Source organism: Octodon degus, unplaced genomic scaffold (genome assembly GCF_000260255.1).
Source record: "Octodon degus isolate 3935 unplaced genomic scaffold, OctDeg1.0 scaffold00013, whole genome shotgun sequence".
In the NCBI taxonomy this organism is placed as follows: Eukaryota; Metazoa; Chordata; class Mammalia; order Rodentia; family Octodontidae; genus Octodon; species Octodon degus.
Genome location: NW_004524589.1, coordinates 15,526,435 through 15,548,003, shown reverse-complemented (window position 1 = coordinate 15,548,003; position 21,569 = coordinate 15,526,435). Strand labels below are relative to the sequence as shown.

General features: G+C 36.9%; 1 pseudogene; it reads left to right on the top strand.

The window, feature by feature from the left end:
* LOC101578313 overlaps positions 1-17,941 on the top strand; it is a 28,379-nt pseudogene extending 10,438 nt beyond the window's left edge.
* The last annotated feature ends 3,628 nt before the right edge of the window (positions 17,942-21,569 follow it).

Genomic DNA, 21,569 nt, shown 5'->3' with positions numbered 1-21,569 from the left:
GCCTTCCATTAAACCCCTTCTACCTTCTCAGGGCAAATTTGGAGAAAACATCTGTACTTCTGGTACAGGAAGCAGAAAATAGTTGTTTAAAACAGACAGATACCACACTCTTTTCTTTAGCAAAGAGGAAACACCCAAGTAAAACTGTTTTATTAGAACATTTTGTGCCTAGGGTAAGGGAAACATAGACTGCCTTCTTTTTTTAGCCTTTCTTTTCCATGTAAGAAAGTGGAAAAGGAGTGGGTAGGGACAGGAAATCTGAGTTTTCCATAAAGATCACAGTGTATGGGCACAAAGCCATTGAAAGTTTGAAACTTAGTTATGGGGTTGGCTGTCCCTGCATCACTCCATCACATTAATACAGGTGCTGTATAACAATCAGGAAAGTACCAGAAGGAACTAAATGGCTCAAGCACTACTGAAGAAGTCTCTAGAGAAACAAGAAGCAAACAAAAATACAAGCGTAATTTTACATACTCTGTATGTAAATTTGATCCTGTGACACAAACAGCTAGAGCAAACAATGAACCTGTTTACTAACTCTTAGCCTTAATCACTCAGTGAGGTCAGTATTTACATCATACCGGAAGCAAGCACATGCATTAAGCAAAATAAAATTACCAATTAAAAGCTTTTGTAAGCATTGATGCAGAATTTCATATAAAACTTACGTAAATCTTATTCTACTTTCTGTTACTGCGTTTTTGTTTTCTAGCCTTTTATTTTGATTCTTTACTTTTGCGGATTACACATTTTTTCTCTTTTAAACTGAGTCATGCATTGGTTTTAAAAATGAAGCATTTTCTAAAGATTCTCATACTGAGAGTGATCCTCTGTGTAGTGGTGTTCAGAGGTAAGACCTCTGTGACACATAGGGCAATGTTCCTTAATCTTTGATGAGGTCATCACTGGATGACCCAGGCTGAGCATGTGAAGGGCTTGTCTCGTGTCCAGCCTCTTTGTTTCTGACATTTTCCCTCTTGGTGTGGTCTTGTCCTTTTTTTCAGTTGTGTTTTTTTTTTTTTTGTGTTGTAGTATTTCTTTCAGCTTTTTGTTGGAAGCTGGACATGGTATACTAGGAAAAAAAAAACAAAACTAAGAGAAATCCTTTAGCATAAGGTTTTATGTTCATCTTGGTAGGAGATGGGTAATGCTTATTTGCTGTAATGACAGGTGTTGGTGGGAAACTTTTTCTCTCATACTCATACTCTTAACTTGTTTGCGCAGTTGTCTTCATTTTATCTGGAAAATGTTTAAGGGAGCTTTCCAGTCCCCTGCCTAATTTTTTAATTCTCACGCTTGCCAGAGGTGCAATGTATATGATATCTGGCAACTTTGTCAGTTACATTTTTAGTTTCATACCTAGCTGTCCCCATTTCTTAGAACATGCTTTTCCCCCTTGCTTCATTCTATACATGGTTTTGACACTAAATTCAGACATTTCTTGTCATTGTTGTGTTGATAAGACCAGGGATTTCAGCTCTGCATGTTGGGCCAGAAACTGTGAGTGTGATCATATCTTTACTGAGGTTCAGAAAAAGTAAGTGCAGTAGAGTTATGATCAAATGACTTAGATCTTTCTATTTTAGGAAATACACTTCACTTTAAAAATATTCTTAGAAAAGTAAAGAGAATTGCAACACACAAACATACAAATTCCTTACACACTCTTAAGACATCATCCCCTATCCAAATTAAATGCCATTTAAGAACAATGGTATATATAGAATAAAAGAAACTGTATTTTAAAATTAAAAAATAAACTCCAGTAACTTGCAAAAACTTATAATTATAATGGTATCTTATTTTAAGAACAATTCTAGATGTGGGAAGATAGTAGAGTAGTAGTGCAAAGGTGTTCCTGAATGTAGCTTAATAAATAGAAATCTAACACCAGCTGACATGTTTAAATGCCAGGAAAAAGGAAACACATCTTCAGGCAACCATAAGTGTTTTACGACAGATGAACCTCTTTGCAAACACTGTCAGAGAAGTACTTTGTTAAAGTGAGAAAAAATTATTAAGATTTAATAAAATGTGAGAATTGAAGTTCCTTAAGTATGATAATACTTAGTGTTACCCGAGGGTTGGAAACAAACTCTAACTTAAAACTTATTTAAAAGTGGCAGCAAAATGATGGAAAACACAGGTTAATGAAGTAGAGCAAATCGCTTTTCTGCTCATGAGAAAGAAAAGATGATGGCTAAACTTAAAAATACATAGCAAAATACATTAATGAAAGTTTTTTTAAATCTTTCTGTATCTCACAAGAATTCACAGTCAAGAGGATCCCAGGAAACTATCCCACTCTTATCTTTATGGTGGCAAAGGGGTTAAGCACTAAAACATACCATGTTCTCAGAGATTACCCAAAGCCAAGGAGAGACCAGTGGTGGTTTTACAGCTGTTTAGGACAATCATCTCCAGTAATTGCCTCCATTTTACCACATAAGAGAAGCCTATTTAACTCAAAAGCATCAAAAATAATTGCTAGCCAGCAGAGATTTATCATGATTGATAATCAACATTCAATCAACATTTGAGACTTGGTCCTGGAATGAACACCATGAAAAAAAAATTCCTCAGCAAAATGAGAGACTGTTCCATCAACAGCTGAATATTTTTATCTCAGCAGATATTAAATACAATGTTGTAGACAAGGTGATATGGTGCGTTTTTAGAAGAGAAATGCCAAATAAATTGGTTCAAGGGAAAGAGGGCCTTATTCTGTAATTCATGGGTAAAATAACAAACTTAAAATAGGAGAAAGGCATGCTAGTTTCTGGGAAGATGTACCTGAATTGAAATGTATGTGGCCAATAATACGAATAAAATGGAAACACTGGGGAATTATTCATACAGAATGTCTCTTCAAAGAAAAACAGCTCAGTGTCAAAGTATCTGTACAAACAATGATATAAACATTTATTTATTTGTAACTAAAATGGCATGACAGTATTAGAGGTAGGATAGACATTAAAAGATTTTGAGATCTATATTTACCATATTCAAGGGCATTATATATTATCTCAACTAGAAACTTAAAAAATAAAAATACAAATGCTTCATGTAAAAATACAGAGTCAAGGGCCAGGGTTAGAGCTCAGCAGCATGAGTGACTGCCTGGTAAGTGCAAGGTCCCTAGTTCTTTCCCCGGCACCTGTAACAAACAAACAGAATCAGTTATTAAGGAAAGAAAGCAGACTAAAGAACCTAAAGTATCCAGCAAATTTACATTCCTCTTTTCCCATACTAACAGCGTATCACTACTAGGTGCTAGAATCTACTCACCAACCTTCGTTGAAGTCAAGTGAGGATAAGCACTCGCCCATAAAATAAATGCTCTACCTCCATGGATTCTTATCCTTTCCTGTTCTGGCCAGAGATTTGGGGACATCCAAAATCTCTGATTGATTGTGTAGTTTTTCTGGTTTTGTAGAGTTCTGAGCTTGGTTTTCAACCCCTGCAAGAGATTTTTTTTGACCTGCCTTAATGAGTGTTATAAATCTATTTAATCTAGCTTTTATAGCTTTTGTTGTTTTCACCCAAGTATAATTAAATAAACCCTGTACTCTGCACACAAGTTACTTAAGCTTTGAGATGCTAAAATATATTGGTGTTAATTTCTGAAAATATTTCTTTAAATAAAGAATATAGCACAATGAAGAGCCACTGTGTGGATGTAAAAGCTTCCATCATTACATAAAGGTTCTGGTGCTTCTTGTCACAGAAGGGGCAGAGTAACAGGAACGGGATGGGCTCCCCACCACCAGGGTGTCTGATGCACAGTCACAGCTCAGTGATGTGAGGACAGTGTAAGCTACTGTGTGCATTCCTTCTCACCTCCTGCTTCCAGTTTAGTCAATAAGCCTGGATTATGACTTAGTCATTAGCATTTTCATCCATCTCCTCTATCCTCAATCTATACAGTTATCTCTTATCACATACTTCACACCTACCTGATGATAGCATTTCAGAAACAGTTATTTAATTCTTCAAATCTTTCATCATGAACAAAAACAACAACAGCTAATGAAGATTTAAAATAAATGACACACAGGATAGTTAGAGTGCAGTGTACACCTTTTTGGCTTTGAGGTTCACTAGGGTATTTGGGGAACACCACTCTGGGTATGTCTAAGTAGACCGTGGAGGTGTTACTCTGGGGCCTGTGTCTGGACCCTACTTCTTCCTTTCTGGCACTGTTCTCCTGTTCTGCGTCCCTTGCATTTGGGACCAAGCACCTCTGCTCTGTTTCATCCGATTGTCATGATGGTTCTACTTAGAGCCTGCCCATTCTGGACTGAACCCCAGAGCCTTTTCAGTTGAGGGTGTTGGGTATTGTGTCCCTGTAACAGGAAACTATTCATTCAATAAGCAGGATAGAAATACCAAATGCATTTTATTTATTTAAGGTTTAAACTACTGTAAAATAGTCTTGTTAAACTTTAAAAGTTATCTTTTAATCATACACATAAAGAACTGAAGTGAAAGCAAGGAACACTCTACATTATCCTCTAAATATCTGGAACTGACCATTTTCTTTTTGTATAAAATTAAAAAAATACCTTAAAATATCATAACTGAAAATAATCTCTCCAGCGAGTGCTAATTTTTAGATTTGATTAATAGACAGAAGAGGGGCTAACTGCACACTTGCTATTTTCCTTTCTTTCTTCCAGGTGCTAGCTATAAAGGAAAAGGTCAGGCAAAGTTTTAGTTTCTTAAAGTGTTAATGCAATGCTCAACAATGCTAAGATTGCCATGAATTTTATGACAAAAACGTTTGACAGTAAATGAAGAATCTGTAAAATGTACTTTTTAAAGCAAAGGGAAAATTGTTAATTTTCATACTTGTAGAAGTTCACTGTCAGAATGTGATAAAGAAGTATTATAATTATGTTGTATGGAGTGAAATATATTTATATTTTAATCCAGTTTATATTACCATATTGACCTTATAAGTTGTGGCATATTATTTGGAATGTCTTTTTTCAAGAAATATATAATAATAAAAGTAAAGATAAGGCAACATATATTGAAGGAGCTCTACATCTTTTTGGTTTTTTGTTTAATTTTTGTGTTTGGTACAGGGTCTCACTACATTGCTCAGACTCATGGTAACCCACCTGTTTTCAGCCTCCCCAGCACTGGGATTACAGGCATCTGCCACAATGCCCAGTCTCAGTGACTGGCTCAGCACCCCTGGGGTTGGGGCTGGCATGGCATGTGGTGCCAGGGACTGGTCCCTGTGCTTACCTAAGCAGGCACTTAGTCCACTGAGCTATCTCGCTGACACTAGAGTTCTACATCTTAAGACTGACTCCTCCCAGTAGATAAAAATTATAATCTTCCTTATCCATATTAGGAAGATGATGTCCCAGAGAGTGATGCCGAAGACCACTCATCATACATTTTGGAAAGCTAAAACTCAACTGGAAGTCAGGCTTTATCCACAGACCAGGCTATAAACTCTAATTATTCTGCCATCTAAAAGGTGTAGAGTTTTTGAATAATTTGATAATGCATTTAAATTCTGTACAGGATTGCTCAAAGCCTGTTAGGTTATGTTCATTTTTTTGCCCTTTACATTTCTGAAGTATTATTATTATTATTATTATTTGGTACTAGGGATTGAATTCAGGACCTTGTACTTGCCAGGCAGGCACTTATGCCACTAAGCTATCTCCCCCGCCAGTATTATTATTAATATGCACGTATGTCATTATTGTTTTAATGAAATTCTCATTGAAATATCATTGACTTCAGTCTTCATAATTTCTCTATACAAAAGACTCATCATTAACACCATGCAACACATTCAACCGTGTTCATCATATGATTCTGCTCCTTTGCTTGTGCATTACCGCAGCTCTTTTATAGAAGACTTAGTTAGACATTTGTCAAAGACATTCAGAGTAGAGAGCAAACTAATGAGCTACTCCGGAGGAGAGTGGATAGGGCACATGGTGGGATGATTGAGGAAATAAGGCGAGTTGAGGAGCACAGGACATATGTAGATGGATTTCCCACAGGGACGCAGGGTTTTGGCTTGGGTACAAAGCTTGGGTACATGGGCTATTTGCAAAAAATAACTGGGGATAACGCATTCAACTATAGATGCACATACTGTGCTGCTCTTACTACATACATAAATTTTAATCATCAGTAGCCATACATACTAATTTTGGGAATTGAAATTTTAAGGGAATCAAACTTGAGTGCTTTAATTAGACTAAGACTTGCCCCCTGCATCTCCACACCACCAGAGAGACTTGCTCATGTATATTTAAGGACAAGCAATGATGCTGATTTGTGCACTTAGAACAGAAGAGGAGAGAATGCAAATTTAGAGTTCTACAACTCTGGATTCCAGATTTATGACTGCATAGTAAGAGTCTTAGTTATGTTATTGTTGCTCTTGCTGCTTGAATGAAATACCTGATTAAAGTGAAAAGGAGAGAGGTTTATTTAGGCTCATCCCTTGTAGGGGATTCAGTACATAGTCAGCCAGGTCTGAATAAGTTTGCATGGCAGAAGGGCACAGTAGAGGAAAAACATCTTATGGCATGGTGAGAGAGGAAGAGAAGGGACAACTGAGGGAGGGGAGAGGGAGACAAAGCCCTGAGCCATGCCTTCATGACCCACCCCCTTCAGCCAGCTTCCCTGCCAACACCACACTCAACTATAGTCACCAGCACATTACTCCACTGATAAGTATTGTACTACACGATGGAATCCCCTTCTCAAGTCCCCACCTAGGAACATAGGAGGCTCTGGAGGAACACTTGGATATAAACCATAAGAGCAGGGCTATGGCACATGTCATAGTTAAAATTATAAAGAAAAACTACAAATCAGCAAAAGTGAGGAAGAACCATAAATGAAACAAAGCTAGATTTAAGGAGACAAGAGAGAATGCAGATTTTTAAAGAGCACATCCATAATGGATCAGTGAAAGAGACTTAATGGAGTTTTTTTTTTTAATTTTGGAAATGTCATTACTTTTCCTGTTGTCCTACACCACACTACAATAGGCTGTCCATCTGCCTCCATAATTAGCAGTCAAATTATTCAAAATAATTGTCGGAAGATGTAAGCACCTCATTAGGGTGATAAGAGAGGAATGTTTAAAGAGATTTGCTCTAAATGTCATTTTGAGACAAGATCTTACAAAATAAACACCAAAATTCGTATTTTCTTAGTTAGTTTTTCTGTGTTGCTCATTTGTACCTTAGGATGAACTAAGGGTCAGAAGGTATAAGATGAATGAGTATGTTCCACTTTCCAGTTTCTGCTTTCCTGCCCATTTTTCCTTGGTGTGAGATTATTTTTATTTTTTCTAATACAGAACTTATTAGGTGTGAATTCCACGCTGATGGCAATGTATTCGCCTTCCAGAAAGGTCTCCGCGTGGCACTAGAAAATATTTCCTTTGGCCTCAGGGTTTTCTAAGTGCTATGAAGGCTTTAGGAGACAGGTTTTCCTGCAAGTCTGGGTTTATCGCTGATGGGGTGTGTGTGTGTGTGTGTGTGTGTGTGTGTGTGTGTGTGTATTTCTTTTATTAGTTCACTCAACAAGTTGGTATCTTAATAGAATTTCAAAGTAGCACTGTGGAAACTTTTTAAGTTTTGGGGCCTCAGTGTAAAGTGGAGAAAGTATAAGGGAAGAGAAACATAGAAACAAACAAAATAGGCAGTATCTTTTTTTTTTCTTTTTCTTTTCCAACTATATACAAATAGATTACCCTTAAAATAGGTGTATGTGTTTATATACTGTAAGAACCTGAAATTAGCTTTTTAATGCTATATAAGAAATTACCAGAACTGGCAGCTTAAAATAGCACACATTTATCATTTCACATTTTCTATGGGTTGAATTTGGACGTAGTTACCAGACTCCAGACTTCTCTGCGGAGGGTCTTAGGATTCATAATCAAGGTGTCAGCTTTCCTGCATTCTGAGCTGGAGGCTGGAAGCATCTTTTTCAAGTTTATCTGAGAGCTTTTCTGGTTTTGTGTCATACATCTCTGGGCTGGATGTTGGCAAGAGCCTGCCCCTGGCTACCGAAGCCCCTGGCAGTTCCCAGGGGCTGCGCACACCTCCCGACCCTGAGTGCTTTCCTCCTCAGCAGCTGAGGCCATCAAGTCAGGCAGGAGCTTTTCTGCCTTCCGCTGGAGCTCAGGCCCTGCTTTAATGGGATTTTACCTGATTAAGGTAGTCCCGTGGAGAATCACCCTTTTCTGATTAACTCCAATGTGTTTGTTGGGTTTTTGACCCTGGCTATATATATCTGAGATAAATCGACTTAAAGGACAAGAGGTTTATGCTCACACTGAGATTCAGAAGTTTTCAACCCATAATTTCTTGGTCCAGTTGCTTGGAGCAGCCTGAAGTGGGGAAGATGAGGCTGGACAGGAGGGTGCCTGGGTCCTCCAGTCCCTTCAAGGGCATTTTCCTACTGCCCTAATTTTCTCCAGTGCACTCCAACATTTTTGAGTTTCCAGCACCTCCAGCACAGCCCTAGGCAGGGCATCAGACCTTTAACACCTGAGCCTTTAAAGTCACTCTAGGTTCGAAGTTTAACACCGAGCCCATTTATTTGGGACCTTAATTACCTCTGAATCATCCCTTCACCTTTGTTCCGTCCCTACCTCTGTGACTCCAGATGAATATGTAAAGCTATCTGTTTTTTATAGCTTGAACTTTTCACCCATATTTAAAAGCATCCATATGTATTTAGGTAGAATAGGAAAGTCACGATTTAGGAACCTATTGAGAGGACCCTGTGGACATCTAACATGGATTCCCACAGTAACCTTGAAGGCCCTATTAGTCAAACCGATTTTTTATATTGGTCCATAAAATAATCCCTCTGATGAAAACTTGTTGTTAATGTTCCTAAAATCCATAAGGATACAGAGGGGTATTCTGTATTAAACACCTAACAATACAATTATATCCCCAACATTCTTCCAAGTGAGTTGTTCTTGAATAACAGGATGTAAAGGTGAATTGAAATCGAGATACTGAACCTTGCACTAAGTGTGTCTGATCCATTCTATCTGAAGTAAAGACTCCTATTTCTATCATGTGACCAAGGAAAACTGGTAGTGCTTATCCAGAAGCCAACAGCCTGACTTCCTCTGCATTGCCCTGCTCCGAAGGTGTCCTTCAAGGGAAGCTTTTTTGCTGGTGGGGAACACAGGCTCAAAATGAGGTCCGTTTATGAATTTTGGCAGTTAGGAGAAGAGACACCCCAATATTTCGTGACACTACAGACCAGCAGACAGAGAAACAGCAGGATAAAGTGTCCAGCTATAATTAGCTATTAATTTTTGTTAAGATAATTATCATGATAACTTCCCATGTGTATATTATATGATTGCTAACTTCCATCATATTATGCATTCACTTTGCTTATATAAAGGAAGAAAATATTTTTTTTTTATTAATGAGCATATCCAGTCCTCCCTCCTGTTTCTGAAAGCTCTTTAAAAAATAAAGTCAGGTCACGTAACTTCTCTACAAAAATCACCACCATGAATTCATACAGAATTCTGAGTACAAATTGAAGCTTTTTTTTTTTTCCCAATGACCCACAAGGTCCTACACTATGTCTTTTCTGTAACATATTTCTCCTCAGTGCCATTGTTTACACATCTCCCCTGTGCTATTCTGTCTCTACATGTTCTTGCCTTAGGATATTTGTCTGGGCTGCTTCCCTTACCTCAGGAACTCATGCACCTGTATTTTAACCTTGACCTGACGTTGGAGCCTATCACAGTATTCCACCCTTTTGTATTCTTCTCATCATCTGGAAGTAACATTTCTCTCATACTGATCTGACATTTAGAAGGGTATCTGATGAGAGGACAATCCACAGTTTCCTCTGCCTGCTGTCCTGTCAGGCTTTCCTCTGGTAATTATCAGCACATATCACATGGACTGGCTGTGAATAGTCCCAAAATAGGAGACTCGTTGGGACCAGTTAATAAGGCTACACGATTGTATTAATTCTCTTGGATATCAGTAAAGAGAATTCTTTTTTTTGGAACTGGGGATTGAACTCAGGCCCTTGCACTTGCCAGAGAAACGCTTATTCTTCTGAGCCATCTCTCTGGCCCTAAACAAATTGGATTGGGACTCATTTCTATTTTTTTTTCAGTGGAGAGAAATTAATGCAGGCTTTTGTGTTAGTAGGACAATTGGATAGTTCTATGTGACTGCAAATTACAGAGATATTGATAGGGATGTGTTGAGATTGAAATTATTATTATTATTTTGGGAGTGTGGAGAACTGAATTGCGGCCCTTGCACTTGCCATATGAGTGCTGTTCCGTGGAGTGATTGCCCCAGCCCAACTTGTGATGTAAAATTTGTGTCATAACTTCACTGACAGGCATCTCAATATCAGCAGAACTCAGGGACCTCTGTAAACCCCAACAACAAAAGACAAAGATAAGTTTTTGTGGAAAATCCAAGGATGCTTACTGCACTGGGCCTCACAGAAATTAACCGTGGTCATTACACAGCTGTAGGAACTTGTTTCTTCCATCTTTCTCATATACATTCAATTGTGCAGGGGAGTGGTGGAGCCCCACAAAGCAGTCATGCAAACATGTTTTTGCTGAGAGAAATGCCAGTGCAGCAGTTGTCCGGCCTTGATGCTCCTCACATTTAAGTACAGCACAGAGAGCTCTGAGAATGTTCTGTTTTCAGGGCTCTCAGCAACACACAGATCCTGAGCTTCGGGCGCTATCACACACTTCCCTCCTTTTATTTGTACTGAGCATTATGACACAGACTGCACTGGATTGTCTCCACTTCTCCAGAGGAGCAACAAAGTACCACTCAGTCCCAGGATTTCCTTTTCTGGGTGTCTACATTTTTCTTAATCTCCTGTCACCCCATCTCGGGACCCTACTGGCTGCATGGGTCAAGACAGTTGCAGGGCTGAAATATCTGATACCCTCTGCTAAAAGAAGACAGAGGTTTTGGTTTTTTATTTTGGTTTAGATTTTTAGAACTTTTACTCCAACTTGCCAGCTACAAGGTAGGAACATTAAGTCAGAGGGGCATGGTGGTGCACAGCTGCTGATTCCACAGTGGCTGAGAAGGAGCCACTCTGACTCCTTCGAAGACCTGAGAGGGGCCTTCTCTCCAAAGGCCAGGTCCTGGTGATGCATCTTCAGTTGACCTCACCACCTAGTGGAACCTTTAGCTGTGTGACTGTCAGGGATTAATGCAGAGAGGCAACAACTTCAGGGACTTCTTTATCCAGTGGGAGATTAAGACTGACAGGTACCCTTTGCCAACACTCTATCCCATACTCAGGAAAGAGTTCCCTCAGCATTGCTTAACATTCTGCTAGCTGCTCTCCCCTTTGTTAAGTTCTTCTAACTTTGTATCTTTTTTTTCCAGAATAATTACTAGCGAGGAATCACTATATGAATTCCTTTTTTTTTTGGGGGGGGGGTATTTTATTTTATTTAGTTATTTAGTTATTTGTACCAGGAATCAAACTCGGGACCTTGTGCTTGCCAGGCAGGTACTTGTGCTATGGAGCTTGGGGAAGTGTTGAACACAGTAAACACTGAGTTATGGCCCAATCCTATTTATTTGTTTATTTACTTATTTAAATTTTGAAATGCTTTTTGCTAAGTTTCGCAGTTCCAAGTTGTGATTCTCCTGCCTCTGCCTCTCTAGTAACAGAGGTTATAGCTACACACTATTGTGCCCAGCCTTCATGGATTCTTTAGCCTAAGTCTTCCTGTCTGCTAGCTTGTACTGCCATTAAATAGTGGGGTGTCTCTTCACCTCTAATATTTAAGTCCTCCAGGAGAGGTGCTCCTAATTCGTACAGGCTGCTATGAAAGCATACTTCGCCTAGCTACTCCGAACTCATGAACTGACCCCATCTGGAGCCAGTGTTCCCCATCAGTAGAGCCACTTTTTTGAAGGTATACTTAGGAACAGGGCATTACAAAGGAATTTCCATAGCTGATGTCAGGAAATGCACTCTTTTTGTTTGTTTGTTTGTTTGTTTGTTTGTTTGTTTTTAGACAGGATCTCAGTATGCAATTTAGGCTGGCCTTGAACTCACTTTGTAACCAGGATGGGCTTGAACTCACAATGATCCTCCTGCCTCAGCCTCCTGAGTGCTGGGATTACAGGTATGTGCCACCACACCTGGCTACATCTCAATATTTAAGAACAAATTACTCAGAAAAGGTTTAATGATATATTCCAGTAACCCAAATGATACAAAACAAAACTCTTTGATTCAGAGTGCTGTGGAGATTAATGGTGGTGGATTTTGTAGAAGAATTATAGCATTTGACCTCATTTTAAAGCACTTTACCAAACCTGAAGAGGGCTGGGCATTTTCATTAATAAAAGAGCACATCCTCTTCCTTTATACACAAAGGAAATACATTGCATGATGGAAGTTAGGAGGCATATAATGTAGACATCGGAAGTTATTGTGATAGTTTTGTTAGTGGTGATGACCAGCTAATTTTAACGGAGTACGTTCTTTATATTTAACTGCCTAGTAGGGTTGAATTTTTTGTCAGAGCAACCTCTCCCTGCTAGACATAAGTGCAACACACTGGGACACTATGAAGTCCTTTCTCTCTCCTGAATCAATGTTATATTTTATGTGCATGTTCAACACCTTTAAATTCAATTTCTTCCTTATCCCTTCGATTCTGACAGGTACAGACTCGCACAGCCATTCCTCGGTTGTTTGCTCTCCAGTTCCTGTCTTGCTCTACATCTGTGAACTTTGTAACAGAGATGAGAACACACCTTCGGCTGTGAAGTGTAAAATCTACCGGGATCAGGAGCAGAGCCCACGGCCTCTGTGTTCGTCATGGACTTTACAGACCCCCGCCTAACTTCTATCTCATTTTGTCTTGTTTGTTTGATACAACAGTGAATTCCTTTAGAGCAGGAATGATGTCTTACTCAAATTTCTTAAGACTCCCAAAGCTACAAGGCATTTGTAGAATGGTGAAAGCATATAAATATTTACTGGACAGCAGAGGAATGAAGTGGCTGCTTTTTCATACCTCCTGATTTATTCAATAGCTTGTTATTTGATACTTTGTACTGCTTTGATTTTTAAAACTCCCATTGAAGAGATCTTAGGTGTCCCTGTGAATTAGTAACTTTAGAGGGGTTTCTTGTGAATTTTCATGTGTCTTTTCTCAATATCTAACCTTTAGTACTTTAAGTGTTGCTTGATTTCCTTATTTAAAAATACCAATGATCTCATTAGAATTTCTACCTCTTTCTAAGAGCATTTAGTTCAGTGTTCCATAAAAAGAGTACAAAATATAGAATGCTACACAAGTTTAATTACTCTTGATGTTTTATCCAAGACTGATACTTGCTTGTAAAAACAGAGAGAGACAGAAGAGACAATTCTTAAAGCAACATATTAAAATATGAAGACTAAGCCAAAATATATATACTAAGTGATCCATCAACTTGCAGTGCAGTGTGTTGATAGCATGCAGAGACTTAGCAAAATTCAATGTTCTTGTGTGTTCTGTGAATGGTTGATTTTCAACAAATATGTCAAAATATCTTGATTAATGCAGGGAAAAATAATGTTGCTCCAGAAAGATCACTAGTAAATTGCAACTTCATTATTTCTCCCAGAAAAATAATAATGCATATACCAGGATGTTTTATTGGTATTATAATATATTTTGATATTATATCTAAAAGAATCTAAAACATATTAACAATTAGAAATAACAACATTATAGTGTTATAAAAAATAAGTATTGTGTAACAGAAATAAACTATTTGACAATTAATTATTAAATACCATACATTGAAACTTCAGAAGTTCCTCATTTTGAAATAATAAATACTAGCTAACTATTGCTGTCTTTGTCACTCCTATGTTTCTGTTGTTTGTGCTTTTGTCATGAAATATACATATCACTTAAAAATATATGTTTTCAAGAAATGTAAAAATGCAATGATTTATTTCTTTTTAACAGCTCTCTTTTTTGTGAAATCATAGCTCCACAAATTACTTTGATTATATTTCTTTCTGAGAGGGATAACAGGCTTGCAATTTAAGTAAGGAAGAAGCACTTCATGCTGCACACAGAAAAAGGAACTCAGTAAAACTGAGTATCTAGTGAAATAGCAAAGGCACATGCGTATTTGTAAACATTTCTGGTTTTGCTATGTTAACTAGATAAAGTAGCAGATTTGTAATATTCAGCTGCTTGTCTCTACTGCAGTCAAGACAGAAACATATTTTACCTAAATGTAAGCACTAGCAAATGTAATTTTAAAAAATTACACTTTTAAACTACATATTTTATATTTTGATTAGAATTCTTATTGCTTTTGAAATGATTTCCTTTGTTACCTTATTTTTCTTTCTTAAAAAGATAGAATTGCTGATGTTGCTGTTGTCCTTTTAAAACAGACTATTGGAAAGTTTTCTTTTTTGTTTTCATTGTCTGATAAATTACTTTGCATAATAGATTCGACCTAAGACTCATACCACTGATTCCTATTTTTCTCTATGTTTGACGTATCATGAAAATATTAATTCAGGAAAATATCGAAAGTCAGCTGGCATATAAAATCCTGAATGTTGGAAATAATGGATTATATAATTATGCTATCTGATTTAATAGGGTTTTAGATAAAATTTTACATAAGATATTGATTACGTCCTTCATTATTGACTGTCACTGTGAGCTTTTGCTTTTTTTTTTTTCTTGTATTGAGAATTGAGCTATAGTCTCAGCATCTTTTGATTCTTTGTTTTTGAAACAGGATCTCAGAAAATTGCTAAATTACTCAGGCTGTGCTCAAAATTATAATCTTCTTGCCTCAGACCTCCAGAGTGCTGTGATTGCAGGCTTGTAATACCATGCCTGACTTACCTTTGCCATCATACAGACTAACTATATATTAAACAAAAGTCCCAATGTCGGAAAAACTCCAGAAATAATTTTTAATGCTTTTTTTGTGGTACTGTGGATTGAACTAAGGACCTTACACTTGCTAGGCAAGTGCTTATTCTAGTGAGCTATCTCCCTGGCTCGATGCTTAATTTTTTTTGAGAAAGCCATGTTTTGCATGTTAAACTTGTATTGAGTGAAACAATTCTCCACCAATATAATCATGTCAAACCATAGTTTCCTTTGCCCACTTCTCCACAACAGACTTTTCCAAGACCTAGTACCTTAAAGTAAGGGTGATTATTTTCACACTGGTAAATCAGGAATTTGGCAAGCATTCGAATGGGCAATTCTGCTGCCTATAGCATTGGCAAAGAGGATCTGGGGCTATTCACAGAAGCTAAGCTGGTATGAAGGGTCCAAGAAGCTTCCCTTCCCTGCGTGTTTTGCAGGAAGTGACATCTGCTAAGACAGGCTCTGCTGCTTCCCCTGTGTCCCTTAGTCTCTCTCATCTTTTCATGACTTCTACAAACCCTCAACGAGGCAGTCAGACCCCACACGTGAAAGCTTGGATCTCCAAAAGAAAGAATGAACAAAGAACCTGTTGCTAAAGGTGAGGCCAGTGACTAGCCTCAGCCTCATTTTCTCTCTTAGTGCTCTTCCCAGGCCAGCCAGGTCTCTCCGTGGACAATCAAGGTTCTTTACAGGTGGTTTAATTTCCCATATGCCCAAATGCCCCATCACATGCTTAATACCCTCTACATTCCCCGTGTACTTTTATTGTAAGGAAAAAGTATCAAATTAAATATTTTTTTCTTTGACTAGTGCTTGATCTTTAAGCATTTCACATTTTATCAGCTTTTTCTTGAGTTTCTGAATAATACTTTTGATGAAAATCAGTTCTCCCTGCTTCACAAATCTTAGAACAAAATTAATTAAAATATGAATTTTCATTACTCTTTCAAGTTCTATATCTCATCCCAAAATCCTAGAGGTGTTTTTTAATGTGCACACAAACAAACAAATTCTGGTAAGATAGGGGAAACAAAGTTGCAAGGAGGAAATGAATGAAGTCCAGATGTGAAGGTGTGACCCACATGGCCATGCATGTGTGTCCCTGCCTTCTCACTTATGTCTGGGTAGTGGATATATAGGAATTCTGAGGAGGAAGAGATAGACAAAAATAATAGACATGCAGAGCACAAAGTTCCATGCAAGTAGAAAATGAATGAAAGCGCAATTGTATATACTGATTTTGAGGATTTTCTCTTTTTTTCTTCCATACGGTTTGTTGGTTACAGACCCAGAGTCATATTTCATGTTTTGATGGCTCCTCAAAGGGATGAAACTTGGCTGAAAGAGTAATTCAACAGTTACTTGCACTACATGTGATGTATTAACAGCTCAGGGGATGCCAAATTCTACTGTAGGATGTCTGGACCTTTGGTGCCAGGGAAGCAGCAAAGAACCTTCAACTGTGCAGTCATAGATCAAGGTTGTGAATGAGTTCATTTACTCTAGAGAATGCTCACATAAAATGAAAAGGAAAACAGGTATCAAGAAACAAACAAAAAATTAAATAGGAATAGATCTCATTCTGAACATGATAGAAAAATAACTTGTGAAATATTTTTCATGTTGAAAAATTTGTTCAACAAAGCATAACAGCTGGCAGCTCTTTCTACTTTGCTAAGGAATAAATAGCTCAAGTTATTAATTAGCAGCAATACTGTAACCTCCTGAGCCTCCTGAGGTCAATGGAGAGAAGAAACAGTGATGACAACTATATCATGCATGGGCTTCAGAATCTAATTATTTGGATTTAGGCTTCAGAGAGCAACATTTATTCCTAGAGAGCAAATAGAGAGGACAGCTGAGCTAGTGAGTTTAGAATATCAGGTCTCACTGCCTTTATTCTCATTATTATGTAGATAGGTTTCAGTTATTTATTTAAGAATCAAAAACAGTATGAACAGCAAGTTAGTTTACAGACTATTAAGTCAAATGGAAATTACCACTTGCCATTCAACTATTTCATTAACATTGTCAAATGCCTATTCTATGTTAGCTGCTGGGATAAGTTCTGGTTGATTAAAATGATAAGAAGAATCAGTCATATTATACTGGGGAAGCAATATAATGGGAACCATGAATAATCAAACCAAAGATCACAGGTATTATAATAGAGAACGTGTGTACCTAAAGAAAGCTAAAGCAAGCACAAATGCCATTTCTGTAACTACTACTAATATGCAGAATCTTATGGCCTCATAATTTACAGAATTAAGATCTAAGAGGAAATTTTTTAAATCTAAGAATTGAGAGCTGATTCAAACATCAGTCTTAAATTTTCTTATTCCTTTAAGAAACTTCATAGAAGGAGATTACAAAACACTTGTTAAAGAAAGGAAACTGCTACAGAATAATAGACTGGATTTATATGCAGCAAAAAACAGACTGAAAGAGGAAATAGCTGCAGAAAGTGGAAGTTCATCTCGACAGGAATTAAGACTAACTCAAAGTGAGTTTGATCCTGAGGCTGAGTTACCAGACCTCAGCTAAGAGGGACTCAGCAGTACACACGCTCATCATCTCTGTTGTCTGAATGACTTTGTAGAAGCCCGGGTGACTTACTATGCACAGTGTTACCAATCCCTGCTCGATCTCCAGAAATAACTGGGAAGCTTTTTGTCCAATTATCTAACAACAGTCAGACTCCCTGGACTCCTGTGCCATCCAGTTTATCAAATGCGATTGTTTCTTCTGCCATGGCCTCAACCAGTGGCCTCAGAACCACCCCTCCTTCCAGTGTCGCTACCTGAAGCAGGAAGGCTACGTTGTCTATGAATATGATCCTGCAAGCCACACTGAGGTGTCCTTTCTGATGAATGAGGTGGTCACTGTTCAGTGTCCTTGGAATGGATTCAGACTTGCTAATGGGGAGAAGGAAGTCAGAATGGCAAGGCACCAATTACCTACCTCGAACTGCTCAATTAAACAGGTAGACTCTGCAAAACTTACTCATTTTGTTATCATATTTATACATAAATAACTCCAAATATAGCAGGTTTCAGTCTCTTCCTTGATAATGTCCTAAGAGAATGGAAAGCAAAAACAAAAACCCAGCCATCAGAAACCAGCCCCCTGCCAATAAAGTTTCATGCTAAATATTTCACGAAAAGTTTGTTATCACTTTCATGCCAAGAACATTTTCTTATAAAATTCTCTTTCTCCTGAGATTTCACTAATAAGCTCCTTCTACTTTTGAGCCCCAACATAAAGCAGAACTGTTTTCTACTGAATTTTTCCATTAACTACAATTTTTTTCTTTTACGTAAACTAATTTTATTGTGTATTGATTAAAAAAAAAAAAGAACTGAGACTGAACAAAAGACCTTAAATAGTGTGTCTTAGATGTTTGAGGTACGAGTGTGTAACAGAAGCTTTTGTCAAATTAATGAAGCATATATGGTAAAAGGCTTATAACAAGACGGACTTTGTGCAAACAAGAAATGGCACACACTGTGGTGTGGTTTTAGTGCAGCTTTGGTTTTACTGAGGAGCTGAGGAAATATAGTTGGGGCAGCAGGAAACGCAAAGCAGCATCACAATTACTCTTATTAGCCATGATCAGATTTGGAATTTGTTCTACTCCTGGAGTTAGAAAGCAGCCAGGAAAAAAGTTTAAGTGTTAGAATAACATGAATGTTAATTTGTAAATACTTTATTTTCCAAATTCCCTTTCACAGCAATGAAATAGTAGATTGGAATTGTTCAAATAATGGTATGCAGAGAAGATCTCCAACCAGTGTTATTTTTTTTAGTGAATAAAAACTGCAATACATTTAAAATGATACAGAATTACAAAACAAGATGATAAGAAATCAATAATGTTATATATTGTCCTTTTCAAAGTAGTTGTTCAGATTACCAGATATAGGCATGCAAATTTGATAAAAATTAATCATCAACTATTTATTTCAATAAACCAATGGAAATCAGTATCACAGTCATCTTGGCTGTCTTGTATATAAATATATTTTCCCTTTTATTTTTTCTGTTCACCTTTCCCTCAGCCTAGTTGTTCTTTCCATTTGAGCAGTTTCATTCCCTTTCACGATATGTATTATACCTTTAGGAATTTATTTGCTCTTTCAGTTTCTTATACTAGGGAGACAATATGATGTTTACACATGCAGGTCTGATTTATTTCACTTATGACTATGATCTCCAGTTGTATCCATCTATGTATAGAAGCCTTGAGTTTATCCTGCCTTGCTTTTGTTGCCTAGGATTGCTTTTGCCATTTTAGGTGTCTTTTACATCTTTTTAATAATACAGATTAACCAGCGCCAACAAACAAGTGTCATGAAAGAGGAGAATGGATCTTGATGTTCATGGACTGCTGATTCTGGGAAATGGGCCCACGTTGATTTTATGAAAGATACACAGACAGAAATTGGAGTGAAATGCTAGGGTAGGGATTAATTTTGTTTTTGTAGTGGTTGATTGCATTAACTTGAGAAGGGAAGAGCTTAACTACATCAACTCAGCAATTCCATACGTTAATTGTAGAGGCCCCACCCTAGAATGACTCATTACTTAAAGGAGAATGAGAAGGACCAAGGGTCCAATTCTTTCTCGGAGAAGCTTCAGTCTTCACCATCAGCTTGAACACCATCTCCTGGCTCTAGTGCAGACTCTTGGCTTCTGCTTGGATCCTTCAGCCTTCTGGTGTAGACTCATTAGCCTTCCATTGCAGATCCATCAGCCTCCTGATATGGACTGGCAGAGAGCACTGCAGTGGGCCCCAGCCCTTGGACCGAGTCCTTCAGTCTCCAGTATGCAGGTGCCTTTTGCACACTCTTCCTCATCCAACACTGTGGCTGATTGTTGTAAGACAATCTTGGAATTTCATATACATTTGTACATCTTGTGTTACATCTGTACTCCAGTATAACCCTGATGGATACAGTTTTGAGTGTCAGTATTTACTTGTGACTTTGGATATTCTTAAAGACTGTGTAAAAATTATTCAAAATGGGAATCTGAGAAACTTATACTTGTGTATACTATTCATCAGTATATAGTGAATGTTTGGAGCAGGGATAAACTTTCATCAGAAATTGTATAAAATAATAAGAGCTATAAAAGCAGAATGCAGCATAAAATAGCAACCACCTTAAGTTATAAAATACCTGAACTGGCTCTTGTTGGAAATGGAGCAGTTTAAAACTCCCATGCTGATCAGTAGAATACAAGTTCATGTGCAAAATAGAGGAAACGTGTGATAATGGTTATAGTGTTCATGAAGACATATTAGACTACTAGAACAAAAGATAACTATATTAGATTTTTTAAATAAAACCTCAGTATGCTGATATCTGTGATCTGAGAAGTATATCGAGGACAGCCATGAATAATACAGAACTGATGGTTGAATGCCTCTCATTGTGGTTTTCTAGATGTGTACCACTTCTAATGTCTTATCAATTATCCTACTCTCTTTAAAATAAAAGAAAAAAGACAAGGAAAAAATATAATATTTCTTGAAAGCAAGAGCCAATATGCAATTATTTCCCCAATCCTGCATAACTATATCTGTCAATCTGAGCAACAGACTTGATGATAAAAATAAATAACATAGCAACCATTGTTAATTATCTCTTCCTGTTTTGAAAATATGGAATAGATACATTGTTGACTATTGCCCAGTTTCTGTCCTTTTTTTTATATTTGTTTTTCCTTCTGTTTTTACTCTTCAAGATAAATTAAAATACAATTAAAAAATTAAAAATCCAGCAACAACAAAGTTTGGAAAGCATTTAATATATTTGTGTATATTTCAAATTAGAAAAAATAAAGTATTTTTACGCAAGTAAAATACAGAAAAAATGAACTTAGATAGTCTTATAGGAAAAACTTGGAAAGAAAAGAACAAAAAGAATTAAAAAGGAATTTCTTTCAGAAGGAAGCAAATTGAGTGTTATTTATACAATAATAACGGTAGTATAACCCCATACACTTAAATTTAAAAAGATGCTGCATAATACCTGGAATGACTTTTCACTGTAATTTCAAGATTGCTATATTAGTAAAAACATGTTTTTACTCTATTAGTAAAAGTGTAAACATTGTTGTCATTATATTTTATAAATAGAATCATTATCAAACTAAGAAGTTTAGTAAACTATTAAATATAGTTTATTATATTTAATTTTTAGCCATTAATTAAACACACACATTGTAACAGATGATCAATTATAATTAAATATCTCCATTAAGGAATATATAGCGACACTAGAATAAAGACAGTCAGGAATTAAATACTGATGAATAAATTAACCATGATAAATTGTAATAAATGCATCATGAAAGACTTTCTGCGAATAGAAACTAAGTACCAACAGGACAGTCTACAAAACTGAAAAGCACTAATGATAACCTTTAATGACAAACATTAATTCTAGTTTATATTTTTGACAAATACAGGATGATTCATAGATATCTTGAGATATATATGTATGTATATATATCTATACATATGTATATTATATAATCCTGACAAAATTATATGTATAGATATGGAGTCCACCAAAATTTTATATATATATATAATATATAA